At 45.0% G+C, this 14,441-nt stretch overlaps 11 non-coding genes across 11 annotated transcripts; all 11 read left to right on the forward strand.

Moving 5' to 3' along the window:
* The first annotated feature begins 238 nt into the window (after positions 1-238).
* Positions 239-321, forward strand: TRNAL-CAG (transfer RNA leucine (anticodon CAG)). Its single transcript has one exon. It is a non-coding gene; the product is annotated as a tRNA-Leu (tRNA).
* A 1,415-nt stretch (positions 322-1,736) lies between these two features.
* On the forward strand, positions 1,737-1,819 carry TRNAL-CAG (transfer RNA leucine (anticodon CAG)). The gene has a single exon. It is a non-coding gene; the product is annotated as a tRNA-Leu (tRNA).
* A 1,415-nt stretch (positions 1,820-3,234) lies between these two features.
* Positions 3,235-3,317, forward strand: TRNAL-CAG (transfer RNA leucine (anticodon CAG)). Its single transcript has one exon. It is a non-coding gene; the product is annotated as a tRNA-Leu (tRNA).
* A 1,407-nt stretch (positions 3,318-4,724) lies between these two features.
* TRNAL-CAG (transfer RNA leucine (anticodon CAG)) lies at positions 4,725-4,807 on the forward strand. Its single transcript has one exon. It is a non-coding gene; the product is annotated as a tRNA-Leu (tRNA).
* Positions 4,808-6,222: 1,415 nt separating this feature from the next.
* Positions 6,223-6,305, forward strand: TRNAL-CAG (transfer RNA leucine (anticodon CAG)). The gene has a single exon. It is a non-coding gene; the product is annotated as a tRNA-Leu (tRNA).
* A 776-nt stretch (positions 6,306-7,081) lies between these two features.
* Positions 7,082-7,164, forward strand: TRNAL-CAG (transfer RNA leucine (anticodon CAG)). The gene has a single exon. It is a non-coding gene; the product is annotated as a tRNA-Leu (tRNA).
* A 776-nt stretch (positions 7,165-7,940) lies between these two features.
* On the forward strand, positions 7,941-8,023 carry TRNAL-CAG (transfer RNA leucine (anticodon CAG)). The gene has a single exon. It is a non-coding gene; the product is annotated as a tRNA-Leu (tRNA).
* Positions 8,024-9,438: 1,415 nt separating this feature from the next.
* TRNAL-CAG (transfer RNA leucine (anticodon CAG)) lies at positions 9,439-9,521 on the forward strand. The gene has a single exon. It is a non-coding gene; the product is annotated as a tRNA-Leu (tRNA).
* Positions 9,522-10,833: 1,312 nt separating this feature from the next.
* TRNAL-CAG (transfer RNA leucine (anticodon CAG)) lies at positions 10,834-10,916 on the forward strand. The gene has a single exon. It is a non-coding gene; the product is annotated as a tRNA-Leu (tRNA).
* A 2,054-nt stretch (positions 10,917-12,970) lies between these two features.
* TRNAL-CAG (transfer RNA leucine (anticodon CAG)) lies at positions 12,971-13,053 on the forward strand. The gene has a single exon. It is a non-coding gene; the product is annotated as a tRNA-Leu (tRNA).
* A 1,301-nt stretch (positions 13,054-14,354) lies between these two features.
* Positions 14,355-14,437, forward strand: TRNAL-CAG (transfer RNA leucine (anticodon CAG)). The gene has a single exon. It is a non-coding gene; the product is annotated as a tRNA-Leu (tRNA).
* Positions 14,438-14,441: the final 4 nt, after the last annotated feature.

Consider the following 14,441-nt stretch of genomic DNA (forward strand, 5'->3'; position numbering starts at 1 on the left):
GCTTCTAAACCAGCAACTTGAAGAAAGGTAGAAAAAGTCCTTCAAGCTTTCCTCCGTGTTTGCTCTTACGCATCATGGATTGGGATTCCAGCGGGGGTCTGTTTGAGGAGCGGCAAAGTTGCTCTGTTCTGCGCAAGTGCAGACTTGCAGATGTTGACAAGTGCCTCAATTTTATGCTTAACGCTTACCATGATGTCTGGTATCACCACGAAGCGCCAAAGCATACTGCCCCATGAAAGTCAGGATGGCCGAGCGGTCTAAGGCGCTGCGTTCAGGTCGCAGTCTCCTCTGGAGGCGTGGGTTCGAATCCCACTTCTGACAGGCTAGCTTTTCCTTAAATATTAAGCAAGGCCATTTTTCTCAGGGCTCGAAGTCCCCCCGAAGTCAACTTTGAAAGCAGTTTGAGGAACAAGAAACCCTCCATCAGAAAGGAGGCTAGCTTTTCCTTAAATATTAAGCAAGGCCATTTTTCTCAGGGCTCCCGAAGTCAACTTTGAAAGCAGTTTGAGGAACAAGAAACGCTCCATCAGAAAGGGGGAAAAAACACCACGCCAATCCCTTTTCTTCCTGCTTCATAGGCCACTGGTCTGGTTAAACCACGGGGTGTGAGTTTCATTCTCACTGGTGCCTAACTTCTAGGCTGATGCTCAAAAGGAACATTGGAACCCCGTTAGCCAGTAGAACATAATATGCTTGTTCTCGGGCAGAGAAGCTAATTAACCTTGCAGATAAGATTCCTTTGAATGGTCAATTGATGTTGCTGCAAGCTTTGAAAACCACTCAGGTTTCTTTTTCAGGGTTCTGATAGGATATATCTGAAGAAACATTTATACACATACTCGGGGAGAGAAGCTAATTAACCTTGCAGATAAGATTCCTTTGAATGGTCAATTGATGTTGCTGCAAGCTTTGGAAACCACTCAGGTTTCTTTTTCAGGGTTCTGATAGGATATATCTGAAGAAACATTTATACACATACTAGGCTGATGTCAAAATCCTGCTTCTAAAGCAGCAACTTGAAGAAAGGTAGAAAAAGTCCTTCAAGCTTTCCTCCGTGTTTGCTCTTACGCATCATGGATTGGGATTCCAGCGGGGGTCTGTTTGAGGAGCGGCAAAGTTGCTCTGTTCTGCGCAAGTGCAGACTTGCAGATGTTGACAAGTGCCCTCAGAAAGGGGAAAAAAACACCACGCCAATCCCTTTTCTTCCTGCTTCATAGGCCACTGGTCTGGTTAAACCACGGGGTGTGAGTTTCATTCTCACTGGTGCCTAACTTCTAGGCTGATGCTCAAAAGGAACATTGGAACCCCGTTAGCCAGTAGAACATAATATGCTTGTTCTCGGGGAGAGAAGCTAATTAACCTTGCAGATAAGATTCCTTTGAATGGTCAATTGATGTTGCTGCAAGCTTTGGAAACCACTCAGGTTTCTTTTTCAGGGTTCTGATAGGATATATCTGAAGAAACATTTATACACATACTAGGCTGATGTCAAAATCCTGCTTCTAAACCAGCAACTTGAAGAAAGGTAGAAAAAGTCCTTCAAGCTTTCCTCCGTGTTTGCTCTTACGCATCATGGATTGGGATTCCAGCGGGGGTCTGTTTGAGGAGCGGCAAAGTTGCTCTGTTCTGCGCAAGTGCAGACTTGCAGATGTTGACAAGTGCCTCAATTTTATGCTTAACGCTTACCATGATGTCTGGTATCACCACGAAGCGCCAAAGCATACTGCCCCATGAAAGTCAGGATGGCCGAGCGGTCTAAGGCGCTGCGTTCAGGTCGCAGTCTCCTCTGGAGGCGTGGGTTCGAATCCCACTTCTGACAGGCTAGCTTTTCCTTAAATATTAAGCAAGGCCATTTTTCTCAGGGCTCGAAGTCCCCCCGAAGTCAACTTTGAAAGCAGTTTGAGGAACAAGAAACCCTCCATCAGAAAGGAGGCTAGCTTTTCCTTAAATATTAAGCAAGGCCATTTTTCTCAGGGCTCCCGAAGTCAACTTTGAAAGCAGTTTGAGGAACAAGAAACGCTCCATCAGAAAGGGGAAAAAAACACCACGCCAATCCCTTTTCTTCCTGCTTCATAGGCCACTGGTCTGGTTAAACCACGGGGTGTGAGTTTCATTCTCACTGGTGCCTAACTTCTAGGCTGATGCTCAAAAGGAACATTGGAACCCCGTTAGCCAGTAGAACATAATATGCTTGTTCTCGGGGAGAGAAGCTAATTAACCTTGCAGATAAGATTCCTTTGAATGGTCAATTGATGTTGCTGCAAGCTTTGGAAACCACTCAGGTTTCTTTTTCAGGGTTCTGATAGGATATATCTGAAGAAACATTTATACACATACTCGGGGAGAGAAGCTAATTAACCTTGCAGATAAGATTCCTTTGAATGGTCAATTGATGTTGCTGCAAGCTTTGGAAACCACTCAGGTTTCTTTTTCAGGGTTCTGATAGGATATATCTGAAGAAACATTTATACACATACTAGGCTGATGTCAAAATCCTGCTTCTAAACCAGCAACTTGAAGAAAGGTAGAAAAAGTCCTTCAAGCTTTCCTCCGTGTTTGCTCTTACGCATCATGGATTGGGATTCCAGCGGGGGTCTGTTTGAGGAGCGGCAAAGTTGCTCTGTTCTGCGCAAGTGCAGACTTGCAGATGTTGACAAGTGCCCTCAGAAAGGGGAAAAAAACACCACGCCAATCCCTTTTCTTCCTGCTTCATAGGCCACTGGTCTGGTTAAACCACGGGGTGTGAGTTTCATTCTCACTGGTGCCTAACTTCTAGGCTGATGCTCAAAAGGAACATTGGAACCCCGTTAGCCAGTAGAACATAATATGCTTGTTCTCGGGGAGAGAAGCTAATTAACCTTGCAGATAAGATTCCTTTGAATGGTCAATTGATGTTGCTGCAAGCTTTGGAAACCACTCAGGTTTCTTTTTCAGGGTTCTGATAGGATATATCTGAAGAAACATTTATACACATACTAGGCTGATGTCAAAATCCTGCTTCTAAACCAGCAACTTGAAGAAAGGTAGAAAAAGTCCTTCAAGCTTTCCTCCGTGTTTGCTCTTACGCATCATGGATTGGGATTCCAGCGGGGGTCTGTTTGAGGAGCGGCAAAGTTGCTCTGTTCTGCGCAAGTGCAGACTTGCAGATGTTGACAAGTGCCTCAATTTTATGCTTAACGCTTACCATGATGTCTGGTATCACCACGAAGCGCCAAAGCATACTGCCACATGAAAGTCAGGATGGCCGAGCGGTCTGAGGCGCTGCGTTCAGGTCGCAGTCTCCTCTGGAGGCGTGGGTTCGAATCCCACTTCTGACAGGCTAGCTTTTCCTTAAATATTAAGCAAGGCCATTTTTCTCAGGGCTCGAAGTCCCCCCGAAGTCAACTTTGAAAGCAGTTTGAGGAACAAGAAACCCTCCATCAGAAAGGAGGCTAGCTTTTCCTTAAATATTAAGCAAGGCCATTTTTCTCAGGGCTCCCGAAGTCAACTTTGAAAGCAGTTTGAGGAACAAGAAACGCTCCATCAGAAAGGGGGAAAAAACACCACGCCAATCCCTTTTCTTCCTGCTTCATAGGCCACTGGTCTGGTTAAACCACGGGGTGTGAGTTTCATTCTCACTGGTGCCTAACTTCTAGGCTGATGCTCAAAAGGAACATTGGAACCCCGTTAGCCAGTAGAACATAATATGCTTGTTCTCGGGCAGAGAAGCTAATTAACCTTGCAGATAAGATTCCTTTGAATGGTCAATTGATGTTGCTGCAAGCTTTGAAAACCACTCAGGTTTCTTTTTCAGGGTTCTGATAGGATATATCTGAAGAAACATTTATACACATACTCGGGGAGAGAAGCTAATTAACCTTGCAGATAAGATTCCTTTGAATGGTCAATTGATGTTGCTGCAAGCTTTGGAAACCACTCAGGTTTCTTTTTCAGGGTTCTGATAGGATATATCTGAAGAAACATTTATACACATACTAGGCTGATGTCAAAATCCTGCTTCTAAAGCAGCAACTTGAAGAAAGGTAGAAAAAGTCCTTCAAGCTTTCCTCCGTGTTTGCTCTTACGCATCATGGATTGGGATTCCAGCGGGGGTCTGTTTGAGGAGCGGCAAAGTTGCTCTGTTCTGCGCAAGTGCAGACTTGCAGATGTTGACAAGTGCCCTCAGAAAGGGGAAAAAAACACCACGCCAATCCCTTTTCTTCCTGCTTCATAGGCCACTGGTCTGGTTAAACCACGGGGTGTGAGTTTCATTCTCACTGGTGCCTAACTTCTAGGCTGATGCTCAAAAGGAACATTGGAACCCCGTTAGCCAGTAGAACATAATATGCTTGTTCTCGGGGAGAGAAGCTAATTAACCTTGCAGATAAGATTCCTTTGAATGGTCAATTGATGTTGCTGCAAGCTTTGGAAACCACTCAGGTTTCTTTTTCAGGGTTCTGATAGGATATATCTGAAGAAACATTTATACACATACTAGGCTGATGTCAAAATCCTGCTTCTAAACCAGCAACTTGAAGAAAGGTAGAAAAAGTCCTTCAAGCTTTCCTCCGTGTTTGCTCTTACGCATCATGGATTGGGATTCCAGCGGGGGTCTGTTTGAGGAGCGGCAAAGTTGCTCTGTTCTGCGCAAGTGCAGATGTTGACAAGTGCCTCAATTTTATGCTTAACGCTTACCATGATGTCTGGTATCACCACGAAGCGCCAAAGCATACTGCCCCATGAAAGTCAGGATGGCCGAGCGGTCTAAGGCGCTGCGTTCAGGTCGCAGTCTCCTCTGGAGGCGTGGGTTCGAATCCCACTTCTGACAGGCTAGCTTTTCCTTAAATATTAAGCAAGGCCATTTTTCTCAGGGCTCGAAGTCCCCCCGAAGTCAACTTTGAAAGCAGTTTGAGGAACAAGAAACCCTCCATCAGAAAGGAGGCTAGCTTTTCCTTAAATATTAAGCAAGGCCATTTTTCTCAGGGCTCCCGAAGTCAACTTTGAAAGCAGTTTGAGGAACAAGAAACGCTCCATCAGAAAGGGGAAAAAAACACCACGCCAATCCCTTTTCTTCCTGCTTCATAGGCCACTGGTCTGGTTAAACCACGGGGTGTGAGTTTCATTCTCACTGGTGCCTAACTTCTAGGCTGATGCTCAAAAGGAACATTGGAACCCCGTTAGCCAGTAGAACATAATATGCTTGTTCTCGGGGAGAGAAGCTAATTAACCTTGCAGATAAGATTCCTTTGAATGGTCAATTGATGTTGCTGCAAGCTTTGGAAACCACTCAGGTTTCTTTTTCAGGGTTCTGATAGGATATATCTGAAGAAACATTTATACACATACTCGGGGAGAGAAGCTAATTAACCTTGCAGATAAGATTCCTTTGAATGGTCAATTGATGTTGCTGCAAGCTTTGGAAACCACTCAGGTTTCTTTTTCAGGGTTCTGATAGGATATATCTGAAGAAACATTTATACACATACTAGGCTGATGTCAAAATCCTGCTTCTAAACCAGCAACTTGAAGAAAGGTAGAAAAAGTCCTTCAAGCTTTCCTCCGTGTTTGCTCTTACGCATCATGGATTGGGATTCCAGCGGGGGTCTGTTTGAGGAGCGGCAAAGTTGCTCTGTTCTGCGCAAGTGCAGACTTGCAGATGTTGACAAGTGCCCTCAGAAAGGGGAAAAAAACACCACGCCAATCCCTTTTCTTCCTGCTTCATAGGCCACTGGTCTGGTTAAACCACGGGGTGTGAGTTTCATTCTCACTGGTGCCTAACTTCTAGGCTGATGCTCAAAAGGAACATTGGAACCCCGTTAGCCAGTAGAACATAATATGCTTGTTCTCGGGGAGAGAAGCTAATTAACCTTGCAGATAAGATTCCTTTGAATGGTCAATTGATGTTGCTGCAAGCTTTGGAAACCACTCAGGTTTCTTTTTCAGGGTTCTGATAGGATATATCTGAAGAAACATTTATACACATACTAGGCTGATGTCAAAATCCTGCTTCTAAACCAGCAACTTGAAGAAAGGTAGAAAAAGTCCTTCAAGCTTTCCTCCGTGTTTGCTCTTACGCATCATGGATTGGGATTCCAGCGGGGGTCTGTTTGAGGAGCGGCAAAGTTGCTCTGTTCTGCGCAAGTGCAGACTTGCAGATGTTGACAAGTGCCTCAATTTTATGCTTAACGCTTACCATGATGTCTGGTATCACCACGAAGCGCCAAAGCATACTGCCACATGAAAGTCAGGATGGCCGAGCGGTCTGAGGCGCTGCGTTCAGGTCGCAGTCTCCTCTGGAGGCGTGGGTTCGAATCCCACTTCTGACAGGCTAGCTTTTCCTTAAATATTAAGCAAGGCCATTTTTTTCAGGGCTCGAAGTCCCCCCGAAGTCAACTTTGAAAGCAGTTTGAGGAACAAGAAACCCTCCATCAGAAAGGAGGCTAGCTTTTCCTTAAATATTAAGCAAGGCCATTTTTCTCAGGGCTCCCGAAGTCAACTTTGAAAGCAGTTTGAGGAACAAGAAACGCTCCATCAGAAAGGGGAAAAAAACACCACGCCAATCCCTTTTCTTCCTGCTTCATAGGCCACTGGTCTGGTTAAACCACGGGGTGTGAGTTTCATTCTCACTGGTGCCTAACTTCTAGGCTGATGCTCAAAAGGAACATTGGAACCCCGTTAGCCAGTAGAACATAATATGCTTGTTCTCGGGGAGAGAAGCTAATTAACCTTGCAGATAAGATTCCTTTGAATGGTCAATTGATGTTGCTGCAAGCTTTGGAAACCACTCAGGTTTCTTTTTCAGGGTTCTGATAGGATATATCTGAAGAAACATTTATACACATACTAGGCTGATGTCAAAATCCTGCTTCTAAACCAGCAACTTGAAGAAAGGTAGAAAAAGTCCTTCAAGCTTTCCTCCGTGTTTGCTCTTACGCATCATGGATTGGGATTCCAGCGGGGGTCTGTTTGAGGAGCGGCAAAGTTGCTCTGTTCTGCGCAAGTGCAGACTTGCAGATGTTGACAAGTGCCTCAATTTTATGCTTAACGCTTACCATGATGTCTGGTATCACCACGAAGCGCCAAAGCATACTGCCCCATGAAAGTCAGGATGGCCGAGCGGTCTAAGGCGCTGCGTTCAGGTCGCAGTCTCCTCTGGAGGCGTGGGTTCGAATCCCACTTCTGACAGGCTAGCTTTTCCTTAAATATTAAGCAAGGCCATTTTTCTCAGGGCTCGAAGTCCCCCCGAAGTCAACTTTGAAAGCAGTTTGAGGAACAAGAAACCCTCCATCAGAAAGGAGGCTAGCTTTTCCTTAAATATTAAGCAAGGCCATTTTTCTCAGGGCTCCCGAAGTCAACTTTGAAAGCAGTTTGAGGAACAAGAAACGCTCCATCAGAAAGGGGGAAAAAACACCACGCCAATCCCTTTTCTTCCTGCTTCATAGGCCACTGGTCTGGTTAAACCACGGGGTGTGAGTTTCATTCTCACTGGTGCCTAACTTCTAGGCTGATGCTCAAAAGGAACATTGGAACCCCGTTAGCCAGTAGAACATAATATGCTTGTTCTCGGGGAGAGAAGCTAATTAACCTTGCAGATAAGATTCCTTTGAATGGTCAATTGATGTTGCTGCAAGCTTTGGAAACCACTCAGGTTTCTTTTTCAGGGTTCTGATAGGATATATCTGAAGAAACATTTATACACATACTAGGCTGATGTCAAAATCCTGCTTCTAAACCAGCAACTTGAAGAAAGGTAGAAAAAGTCCTTCAAGCTTTCCTCCGTGTTTGCTCTTACGCATCATGGATTGGGATTCCAGCGGGGGTCTGTTTGAGGAGCGGCAAAGTTGCTCTGTTCTGCGCAAGTGCAGACTTGCAGATGTTGACAAGTGCCTCAATTTTATGCTTAACGCTTACCATGATGTCTGGTATCACCACGAAGCGCCAAAGCATACTGCCCCATGAAAGTCAGGATGGCCGAGCGGTCTAAGGCGCTGCGTTCAGGTCGCAGTCTCCTCTGGAGGCGTGGGTTCGAATCCCACTTCTGACAGGCTAGCTTTTCCTTAAATATTAAGCAAGGCCATTTTTCTCAGGGCTCGAAGTCCCCCCGAAGTCAACTTTGAAAGCAGTTTGAGGAACAAGAAACCCTCCATCAGAAAGGAGGCTAGCTTTTCCTTAAATATTAAGCAAGGCCATTTTTCTCAGGGCTCCCGAAGTCAACTTTGAAAGCAGTTTGAGGAACAAGAAACGCTCCATCAGAAAGGGGGAAAAAACACCACGCCAATCCCTTTTCTTCCTGCTTCATAGGCCACTGGTCTGGTTAAACCACGGGGTGTGAGTTTCATTCTCACTGGTGCCTAACTTCTAGGCTGATGCTCAAAAGGAACATTGGAACCCCGTTAGCCAGTAGAACATAATATGCTTGTTCTCGGGCAGAGAAGCTAATTAACCTTGCAGATAAGATTCCTTTGAATGGTCAATTGATGTTGCTGCAAGCTTTGAAAACCACTCAGGTTTCTTTTTCAGGGTTCTGATAGGATATATCTGAAGAAACATTTATACACATACTCGGGGAGAGAAGCTAATTAACCTTGCAGATAAGATTCCTTTGAATGGTCAATTGATGTTGCTGCAAGCTTTGGAAACCACTCAGGTTTCTTTTTCAGGGTTCTGATAGGATATATCTGAAGAAACATTTATACACATACTAGGCTGATGTCAAAATCCTGCTTCTAAAGCAGCAACTTGAAGAAAGGTAGAAAAAGTCCTTCAAGCTTTCCTCCGTGTTTGCTCTTACGCATCATGGATTGGGATTCCAGCGGGGGTCTGTTTGAGGAGCGGCAAAGTTGCTCTGTTCTGCGCAAGTGCAGACTTGCAGATGTTGACAAGTGCCCTCAGAAAGGGGAAAAAAACACCACGCCAATCCTTTTTCTTCCTGCTTCATAGGCCACTGGTCTGGTTAAACCACGGGGTGTGAGTTTCATTCTCACTGGTGCCTAACTTCTAGGCTGATGCTCAAAAGGAACATTGGAACCCCGTTAGCCAGTAGAACATAATATGCTTGTTCTCGGGGAGAGAAGCTAATTAACCTTGCAGATAAGATTCCTTTGAATGGTCAATTGATGTTGCTGCAAGCTTTGGAAACCACTCAGGTTTCTTTTTCAGGGTTCTGATAGGATATATCTGAAGAAACATTTATACACATACTAGGCTGATGTCAAAATCCTGCTTCTAAACCAGCAACTTGAAGAAAGGTAGAAAAAGTCCTTCAAGCTTTCCTCCGTGTTTGCTCTTACGCATCATGGATTGGGATTCCAGCGGGGGTCTGTTTGAGGAGCGGCAAAGTTGCTCTGTTCTGCGCAAGTGCAGACTTGCAGATGTTGACAAGTGCCTCAATTTTATGCTTAACGCTTACCATGATGTCTGGTATCACCACGAAGCGCCAAAGCATACTGCCCCATGAAAGTCAGGATGGCCGAGCGGTCTAAGGCGCTGCGTTCAGGTCGCAGTCTCCTCTGGAGGCGTGGGTTCGAATCCCACTTCTGACAGGCTAGCTTTTCCTTAAATATTAAGCAAGGCCATTTTTCTCAGGGCTCGAAGTCCCCCCGAAGTCAACTTTGAAAGCAGTTTGAGGAACAAGAAACGCTCCATCAGAAAGGGGAAAAAAACACCACGCCAATCCCTTTTCTTCCTGCTTCATAGGCCACTGGTCTGGTTAAACCACGGGGTGTGAGTTTCATTCTCACTGGTGCCTAACTTCTAGGCTGATGCTCAAAAGGAACATTGGAACCCCGTTAGCCAGTAGAACATAATATGCTTGTTCTCGGGGAGAGAAGCTAATTAACCTTGCAGATAAGATTCCTTTGAATGGTCAATTGATGTTGCTGCAAGCTTTGGAAACCACTCAGGTTTCTTTTTCAGGGTTCTGATAGGATATATCTGAAGAAACATTTATACACATACTCGGGGAGAGAAGCTAATTAACCTTGCAGATAAGATTCCTTTGAATGGTCAATTGATGTTGCTGCAAGCTTTGGAAACCACTCAGGTTTCTTTTTCAGGGTTCTGATAGGATATATCTGAAGAAACATTTATACACATACTAGGCTGATGTCAAAATCCTGCTTCTAAACCAGCAACTTGAAGAAAGGTAGAAAAAGTCCTTCAAGCTTTCCTCCGTGTTTGCTCTTACGCATCATGGATTGGGATTCCAGCGGGGGTCTGTTTGAGGAGCGGCAAAGTTGCTCTGTTCTGCGCAAGTGCAGACTTGCAGATGTTGACAAGTGCCCTCAGAAAGGGGAAAAAAACACCACGCCAATCCCTTTTCTTCCTGCTTCATAGGCCACTGGTCTGGTTAAACCACGGGGTGTGAGTTTCATTCTCACTGGTGCCTAACTTCTAGGCTGATGCTCAAAAGGAACATTGGAACCCCGTTAGCCAGTAGAACATAATATGCTTGTTCTCGGGGAGAGAAGCTAATTAACCTTGCAGATAAGATTCCTTTGAATGGTCAATTGATGTTGCTGCAAGCTTTGGAAACCACTCAGGTTTCTTTTTCAGGGTTCTGATAGGATATATCTGAAGAAACATTTATACACATACTAGGCTGATGTCAAAATCCTGCTTCTAAACCAGCAACTTGAAGAAAGGTAGAAAAAGTCCTTCAAGCTTTCCTCCGTGTTTGCTCTTACGCATCATGGATTGGGATTCCAGCGGGGGTCTGTTTGAGGAGCGGCAAAGTTGCTCTGTTCTGCGCAAGTGCAGACTTGCAGATGTTGACAAGTGCCTCAATTTTATGCTTAACGCTTACCATGATGTCTGGTATCACCACGAAGCGCCAAAGCATACTGCCACATGAAAGTCAGGATGGCCGAGCGGTCTGAGGCGCTGCGTTCAGGTCGCAGTCTCCTCTGGAGGCGTGGGTTCGAATCCCACTTCTGACAGGCTAGCTTTTCCTTAAATATTAAGCAAGGCCATTTTTTTCAGGGCTCGAAGTCCCCCCGAAGTCAACTTTGAAAGCAGTTTGAGGAACAAGAAACCCTCCATCAGAAAGGAGGCTAGCTTTTCCTTAAATATTAAGCAAGGCCATTTTTCTCAGGGCTCCCGAAGTCAACTTTGAAAGCAGTTTGAGGAACAAGAAACGCTCCATCAGAAAGGGGAAAAAAACACCACGCCAATCCCTTTTCTTCCTGCTTCATAGGCCACTGGTCTGGTTAAACCACGGGGTGTGAGTTTCATTCTCACTGGTGCCTAACTTCTAGGCTGATGCTCAAAAGGAACATTGGAACCCCGTTAGCCAGTAGAACATAATATGCTTGTTCTCGGGGAGAGAAGCTAATTAACCTTGCAGATAAGATTCCTTTGAATGGTCAATTGATGTTGCTGCAAGCTTTGGAAACCACTCAGGTTTCTTTTTCAGGGTTCTGATAGGATATATCTGAAGAAACATTTATACACATACTCGGGGAGAGAAGCTAATTAACCTTGCAGATAAGATTCCTTTGAATGGTCAATTGATGTTGCTGCAAGCTTTGGAAACCACTCAGGTTTCTTTTTCAGGGTTCTGATAGGATATATCTGAAGAAACATTTATACACATACTAGGCTGATGTCAAAATCCTGCTTCTAAACCAGCAACTTGAAGAAAGGTAGAAAAAGTCCTTCAAGCTTTCCTCCGTGTTTGCTCTTACGCATCATGGATTGGGATTCCAGCGGGGGTCTGTTTGAGGAGCGGCAAAGTTGCTCTGTTCTGCGCAAGTGCAGACTTGCAGATGTTGACAAGTGCCCTCAGAAAGGGGAAAAAAACACCACGCCAATCCCTTTTCTTCCTGCTTCATAGGCCACTGGTCTGGTTAAACCACGGGGTGTGAGTTTCATTCTCACTGGTGCCTAACTTCTAGGCTGATGCTCAAAAGGAACATTGGAACCCTGTTAGCCAGTAGAACATAATATGCTTGTTCTCGGGGAGAGAAGCTAATTAACCTTGCAGATAAGATTCCTTTGAATGGTCAATTGATGTTGCTGCAAGCTTTGGAAACCACTCAGGTTTCTTTTTCAGGGTTCTGATAGGATATATCTGAAGAAACATTTATACACATACTCGGGGAGAGAAGCTAATTAACCTTGCAGATAAGATTCCTTTGAATGGTCAATTGATGTTGCTGCAAGCTTTGGAAACCACTCAGGTTTCTTTTTCAGGGTTCTGATAGGATATATCTGAAGAAACATTTATACACATACTAGGCTGATGTCAAAATCCTGCTTCTAAACCAGCAACTTGAAGAAAGGTAGAAAAAGTCCTTCAAGCTTTCCTCCGTGTTTGCTCTTACGCATCATGGATTGGGATTCCAGCGGGGGTCTGTTTGAGGAGCGGCAAAGTTGCTCTGTTCTGCGCAAGTGCAGACTTGCAGATGTTGACAAGTGCCCTCAGAAAGGGGAAAAAAACACCACGCCAATCCCTTTTCTTCCTGCTTCATAGGCCACTGGTCTGGTTAAACCACGGGGTGTGAGTTTCATTCTCACTGGTGCCTAACTTCTAGGCTGATGCTCAAAAGGAACATTGGAACCCCGTTAGCCAGTAGAACATAATATGCTTGTTCTCGGGGAGAGAAGCTAATTAACCTTGCAGATAAGATTCCTTTGAATGGTCAATTGATGTTGCTGCAAGCTTTGGAAACCACTCAGGTTTCTTTTTCAGGGTTCTGATAGGATATATCTGAAGAAACATTTATACACATACTAGGCTGATGTCAAAATCCTGCTTCTAAACCAGCAACTTGAAGAAAGGTAGAAAAAGTCCTTCAAGCTTTCCTCCGTGTTTGCTCTTACGCATCATGGATTGGGATTCCAGCGGGGGTCTGTTTGAGGAGCGGCAAAGTTGCTCTGTTCTCCGCAAGTGCAGACTTGCAGATGTTGACAAGTGCCTCAATTTTATGCTTAATGCTTACCATGATGTCTAGTATCACCACGAAGCGCCAAAGCATACTGCCACATGAAAGTCAGGATGGCCGAGCGGTCTAAGGCGCTGCGTTCAGGTCGCAGTCTCCTCTGGAGGCGTGGGTTCGAATCCCACTTCTGACAGGCTAGCTTTTCCTTAAATATTAAGCAAGGCCATTTTTCTCAGGGCTCGAAGTCAACTTTGAAAGCAGTTTGAGGAACGAGAAACCCTCCATCAGAAAGGGGAAAAAAACACCACGCCAATCCCTTTTCTTCCTGCTTCATAGGCCACTGGTCTGGTTAAACCACGGGGTGTGAGTTTCATTCTCACTGGTGCCTAACTTCTAGGCTGATGCTCAAAAGGAACATTGGAACCCCGTTAGCCAGTAGAACATAATATGCTTGTTCTCGGGGAGAGAAGCTAATTAACCTTGCAGATAAGATTCCTTTGAATGGTCAATTGATGTTGCTGCAAGCTTTGGAAACCACTCAGGTTTCTTTTTCAGGGTTCTGATAGGATATATCTGAAGAAACATTTATACACATACTCGGGGAGAGAAGCTAATTAACCTTGCAGATAAGATTCCTTTGAATGGTCAATTGATGTTGCTGCAAGCTTTGGAAACCACTCAGGTTTCTTTTTCAGGGTTCTGATAGGATATATCTGAAGAAACATTTATACACATACTAGGCTGATGTCAAAATCCTGCTTCTAAACCAGCAACTTGAAGAAAGGTAGAAAAAGTCCTTCAAGCTTTCCTCCGTGTTTGCTCTTACGCATCATGGATTGGGATTCCAGCGGGGGTCTGTTTGAGGAGCGGCAAAGTTGCTCTGTTCTGCGCAAGTGCAGACTTGCAGATGTTGACAAGTGCCCTCAGAAAGGGGAAAAAAACACCACGCCAATCCCTTTTCTTCCTGCTTCATAGGCCACTGGTCTGGTTAAACCACGGGGTGTGAGTTTCATTCTCACTGGTGCCTAACTTCTAGGCTGATGCTCAAAAGGAACATTGGAACCCCGTTAGCCAGTAGAACATAATATGCTTGTTCTCGGGGAGAGAAGCTAATTAACCTTGCAGATAAGATTCCTTTGAATGGTCAATTGATGTTGCTGCAAGCTTTGGAAACCACTCAGGTTTCTTTTTCAGGGTTCTGATAGGATATATCTGAAGAAACATTTATACACATACTAGGCTGATGTCAAAATCCTGCTTCTAAACCAGCAACTTGAAGAAAGGTAGAAAAAGTCCTTCAAGCTTTCCTCCGTGTTTGCTCTTACGCATCATGGATTGGGATTCCAGCGGGGGTCTGTTTGAGGAGCGGCAAAGTTGCTCTGTTCTCCGCAAGTGCAGACTTGCAGATGTTGACAAGTGCCTCAATTTTATGCTTAATGCTTACCATGATGTCTAGTATCACCACGAAGCGCCAAAGCATACTGCCACATGAAAGTCAGGATGGCCGAGCGGTCTAAGGCGCTGCGTTCAGGTCGCAGTCTCCTCTGGAGGCGTGGGTTCGAATCCCACTTCTGACAGGCT

Source organism: Eleutherodactylus coqui, chromosome 7 (assembly GCF_035609145.1).
Source record: "Eleutherodactylus coqui strain aEleCoq1 chromosome 7, aEleCoq1.hap1, whole genome shotgun sequence".
In the NCBI taxonomy this organism is placed as follows: Eukaryota; Metazoa; Chordata; class Amphibia; order Anura; family Eleutherodactylidae; genus Eleutherodactylus; species Eleutherodactylus coqui.